The 5,618-nt window shown below is 49.2% G+C and overlaps 1 long non-coding RNA gene across 1 annotated transcript; it reads left to right on the top strand.

Annotated features, from left to right (window-relative positions):
* Positions 1–1,975: 1,975 nt before the first annotated feature.
* Positions 1,976–3,385, top strand: LOC144290655 (uncharacterized). The gene is made up of 2 exons (XR_013358239.1): positions 1,976–2,571; positions 2,851–3,385. It is a non-coding gene; the product is annotated as an uncharacterized LOC144290655 (long non-coding RNA).
* Positions 3,386–5,618: the final 2,233 nt, after the last annotated feature.

Genomic DNA, 5,618 nt, shown 5'->3' with positions numbered 1-5,618 from the left:
TTATTTACTTGGTAATTTTTTCTTCACTTGAATCCCTTAAGTTTATTTCTAGCTTCATAGTGTAGTAAAATGTGCGTAACGTAACATTTATCACCGAAACCACTGTAGCTGTATGGCCGTGCGGCATTAAGCACACTCACGTGGTTGCGCAGCCACCCCCCCACCATCCGTTTCCAGAACTTTCCATCTCCCCAAACTGAACCTCTGTCCCCAGGAAGCGCTGACCCCCGCCCCCTGCCCCACCCCTGGCTCCTACCACCTCCTCTCTGTCTCTGTAGACGGGCCTCCTCTGGGGACCTCCTGGGAGGGGGGTCGTGCAGGAGGGGTCCTTCTGGGTCTGGCCTGTTTCCCTGCACAGTGTCCTGCAGGTTCCCCCTGTTGGTAGCAGGTGTCAGAATGTCCTTTTTCAAGGTTGATTGATATTCCATCGTGCGAATGGGCCACATTCGGCTCATCTGTTTATCTATCGACAGACGTTTGACGCTGCTATGAAGGTGGGTGTGGGGGTATCTCCTTGAGGCCCTGGCTTCAAGGCTTCTGAGTATCTGCCCGGAACCGAGATTGTTGCATTCATCGTGTGTTACACAAGGTTTCACTTTTTGAGCAACTGCCAAGATGTTTTCCACGGTGGCTACACCATTTTACCTGAGAGTCCACTCTTGGCCCATGGCGCGTTCTCCGCCCACAGCCAGCTGGATCTCAGACCAGGAATCATCCATCCCCTCATCCATAAAAGCTTCTCACTCACCTATTGTGCTCTGGGGCTAGTGGGGCTCAGCACAGAGACACCCACCTTCCTGTAGCTTATGGTTGAGAGGAGGGAGCCAGGCAACACGTGATGAAAATATACAACCCATGGTGTCCTCAGATGGTGATGACTACAGGGGAGAGAGACAGAGAGAGGGTGACAGAAATCACTGGGGGTGAGGGTGTGATGCAGATTTTAAAATAGGGTGGTCAGGGGCACCTGGGTGGCTCAGTGGTTGAGTGTCTGCTTTCGACTCAGGGTGTGATCCCGGGGTCCTGAGATCGAGTCCTGCCTCGGGCTACCCGCAGGGAACCTGCTTCTCCCTCTACCTATGTCTCTGCCTCTCTCTGTGTGTGTCTCATGAATAAATAAATAAAATATTTTTTTAAAAAATAGGGTGGCCAGGGATCCCTGAGTGGCTCAGCGGTTTAGCGCCTGCCTTCAGCCCAGGGCGTGATCCTGGAGTCCCGGGATCGAGGCCCATGTCGGGCTCCCTGCATGGAGCCTGCTTCTCCCTCTGCCCGTGTCTCTGCTTCTCTCTCTCTCCCTCTCTCTCTCTCTCACGAATAAAAAAAAAAAAAAAAAAAAAGGGTGGCCAGAGAAGTCCTTGCTGAGGTTAACATTTAAGCAGAGATCAGAAGGGAGGGAGGGAGGGAGCCCTGTGGGTATCTGTGGGAAGAGTGTTCTAGGCAGAGGGCACAGCCCTGTGCAAAGGCCCTGGGGCAGCACAGAGTTTGGTGTGTTGGAGGAACAGGGAGGAGGCTGTGTGGTTGGCGCAGTGAGTGAGGGAGAGACGGGAGGAGGGTGAGGCAGGGAGGAAACAGGGTGAAGGTCCTGCAGGGTCTTGTGGGCTGAGAGAGGACTCAGACACCTCTGCCCCCCAAAGTGGGAGCCTTGGAAGGCCTTCGGCCATAGGTCAGGACCTAACTTGGGTGCTCACGGGCGCCCTCTGGTGGCTTCTTCAGGGAGGACAACCCGTGGGATTTAAGAGCCCTCCCCCCGTGGGGGGGGGACATGGGGCTGGGGGGGTCTGTACTGGACCCCCCCCCCCCGCGATGATGATAATGACTTGAACTAGGTTGGAGACCACAGAGTTGGTGAGAAGCGTTTAGATTCTAGATGGATGTTGCAGGTGGCACCAGGAGCAATGTCTGGAGGACTGGGGGGGTGTGACAAGGTGGCCCTAATGACTATTTGGGCCCGTGCAATGGGAAAGGAGGAGCCTCCACGGGTCCAGACGGGAAGGATGATGCGGGACCAGAGCACAGTGGGCAGAATGGCGTTCGTCCCTCCTGCGGCTGGCTTCCCATCACACTCAGGGTTCCGCCCAACCCTCCCTCTCTGACCCAGCAGGCTGAGACCACTCCCCCATCCCCTCATCTATGGAGGTGGGGAGGGTGGTGTGTGTGTGTGTGTGTGTGTGTGTGTGTGTGTGTGTGTGACCCTCCCTCCCAGTCTCCTCTTTGAGCCTTGCACGCAAAGCCCACGTGTTTCCTCTCCTCCACCTTGGACGCCTGTGCACCTGTTCCTTGCTGGGCACGCCCCCACCCCCACCCCCATCCCCCTTTCCGCGTGGCCTTTTGCTTCCATTCTCAGAGACCTTCTTTGTAAGTAGAGATGGTGGCAGAGTTACTGTCATCAAAGATTGTATGCTTGGGGCGGGGGAGGGCTTGATGTCTTCTATTTCCAAACTCGTGGTGGCAGCAGGAACGTAAAAGCCGCATACAAGAGGATGCCACACTTGCCTTCCCTTCGGTGCGTGGTCACACCGCGGGAAGGTCTCGAGTGGTATGGCGCAGGGCTCGTCATCGACTCTCCGGCAGGTAGTTGTTGTTGTTGTTGTTGTTGTTGTTTTTTAAAGATTTATTTATTTATTCATGAGAGACACAGACACAGGCAGAGGGAGAAGCAGGCTCCATGCACGGGGAGCCCAACATGAGACTCGAACCCGGGACTCCAGGATCACGCCCTGAGCTGAAGGCAGGTGTTAAACCACTGAGCCACCCAGGGATCCCCAGTCTTTTTATTCTTATCAGATCGTGCTGTTTTATTTTGTTCACAGCACTCACTGCGATCTGCCCTTATCTTCCTTATTGCCCCAGGTTTATTGCTGGCTTTCTAGACTGTCACCTGTACAAACAAGGGCAGAGATCTTGTTTGTTTTACTTGAAGTCACATCCGCAACGTGGAAAGCAGAATAATGGCACCTCCAGAGATGTTTACTTTCCGATCCCTGGAACCCACGAACATGCCAGGTTGCGTGGCAGGGGGGCTTAAGGTTGTTGATCAGCTGACCCGGAGATGGGGAGATGGGGAGATGATCCTGGATTATCTGCGGGATCCCACTGTAGTCACGAGCATCCTTAAATGTGGAGGAAAGAGGCAGGAGAGAGGAAGCCAGAGGGTTGGCAGCGAGCGAAGGACTTGGCCTGACTGGCGGCTTTGAACGTGGAGGAATGATCTAGGAGCCGAGGCGCCTAGAACCTGGGAACGGCAAAGGAACGGCTTTTCTCCTAGAACCTCCAGAAGGAAGAAGAACCTGTGGACACCTTGATTTTTTTTTTTGCTTAGCCGGACAGTTTTGGATTTGCGGCCTCCAGAAGAACTGTGAGATAATAAATGTGTTGTCTTGAGCTACCCAGTTTGTCGTGATTTGTTGCAGTAACAATAGGAGATGGACACACTCAGCTTGGCACCTAGTAAGTGCTCAATTAATTAAAAAAATTTTTTAAGAGAGAGAGAGATAGAGAGAAAATGAGCGGGGTGGGGAGGGGCAGAGAGAGAGAAAGCATCTTAAACAGACCCCATGCCCAGCACAGAGCCTGACGTGGGGCTCCATCCCACGACCTGAGCCCAATTGTAAGAACCGGACACATGACCCATCGAGCCACCCAGGCACCCCTCAATTAGTATTTGTTAAACAAATGATTGGCAGGTGACTTCAAGACTCAGAACTGGAGATGGTACAGTAAACCTTAAGTTAACTGGGCTGCTGGGCAGCCAGGAGTAGGGTGGGGATCATGGAGTCACTGGGGGTCACCTCTGGGTCAGGTCAACCCTCAGCACTGGGCGTGAGGGGGTGTGGAGTTCAAGGGCAAAACTGGCAAATGCCCTCCGTGGGAACAGTTTACAAACACAAAAGGGGTTTCTTGATCACCCCCTACCCCCCAAACTGCTGTTTTCTCTGAATCCCATTTTTTTTTTTTTTTTTTTTTTTTTTTTTAATTTTTATTTATTTATGATAGTCACAGAGAGAGAGAGAGAGAGGCAGAGACACAGGCAGAGGGAGAAGCAGGCTCCATGCACCAGGAGCCCGACGTGGGATTCGATCCCGGGTCTCCAGGATCGTGCCCTGGGCCAAAGGCAGGCGCCAAACCGCTGCGCCACCCAGGGATCCCCTCTGAATCCCATTGATGCTGGCTGGCTAAGGTGTCCAAAGTGTGTTCTATTTCTTCTTCTTTTTTAATATTTATTTATTTATTTATTTATTTATTTATTTATTTTATTTATTCATGAGACACACACACACACACACACACACACACAGAGGCAGAGACACAGGCAGAGGGAGAAGCAGGCTCCATGCAGGGAGCCCGACGTGGGACTCGATCCCAGGACTCCAGGATCACACCCTGAGCCGAAGGCAGACACTCAACTGCTGAGCCACCCAGGCATCCCTCTTCTTCATTTTTCAATCATCTTAGAGTCTAAAATAATTTTATCATAAAAACTTTTCAGCATAGTGTCAAGTTTACAGAAAAATTGAGCAGGAAATAGAGGAAATACTTTTACCCCCGTTTCCCCCTCTCCTCTCAATTTTCCAAATTATGAACATCTTGCATTAGGTGCATTTGTCACACAGATGAGCCAACTTGATGCATTATTATTAACAAAAGTCCATAGTTTACATAAGGTTTACTCCTGATGTTGTACCTTCCTTGTTTTTTATTTTTTTATTTTATTTTTAAAGAAGATTTTATGTAGTTGGGATCACACAGCATGTAGACTTTGTAGAGTGGGTTTTTTTTCTACTCAGCAATGTGTATTTAAGGTCCCTCCTTTTAGGTGGGTTTTTTGTTGTTGTTGTTGTTGTTGTCGCTTAAAAGTATCATGTTAAATATAAACCTTGCCATTTTGACCATTTTTAAACGTACAATTCAATGGCATTCAATACATCACAATATTTGCGCAACAAGCATCACCACTACCCATTTCCAGAGTTTTTTTCCTCCAGCTTTCTTGATTATAATTGACAAGTAAAATTGTCTATATTTAAAGTATACAATGTGATGACTTGACATATGTATACTTTGTGAAATGATTGCCACAACTCGATTAACTAACAGCCATCATTTCACATAGTTATGTTTTTTGTTTGTTTGTTTTGTTTTGTTCTGTTTTTTTGGTTGTGAGGACGCTTATATTATACTCTCTTAGCAGATTCTCAGAGCGCTTTTTTTTTTTAAATCATCCCAAACCAAAACTCTACGTAGTTCAACAACCACTCATTATCCCCCTTCTGCCTCCAGCCCCTGGTAACTTCTAATAGACTTGTGTCCCTGAATTTGAAGACCTTGGATACTTTGTACAAGTGGAACCGCACACAATTTGTCCTTTTGTGTCTGGCTTATTTCATTCACCATATCTTTGGGATTCACCCCTGTTGTAGCAGTTGCCAGAAAGTCATTCCTTTTTAAGGCTGAAAAATACTACACGTATGGATGCACCACACTGTGTTCTTATCCCTTCATCCATCATCCATCAACAGACATTGGGTTGTTTCCATCTTTTTTTTTTAATATTTTATTTATTTATTCATGAGAGACACACAGAGAGAGAGAGAGAGAGAAGCAGAGACACAGGCAGAGGG

This window comes from Canis aureus, chromosome 19 (genome assembly GCF_053574225.1).
Source record: "Canis aureus isolate CA01 chromosome 19, VMU_Caureus_v.1.0, whole genome shotgun sequence".
NCBI lineage: Eukaryota > Metazoa > Chordata > Mammalia > Carnivora > Canidae > Canis > Canis aureus.
This window is presented reverse-complemented; position numbering and strand designations above follow the sequence as displayed.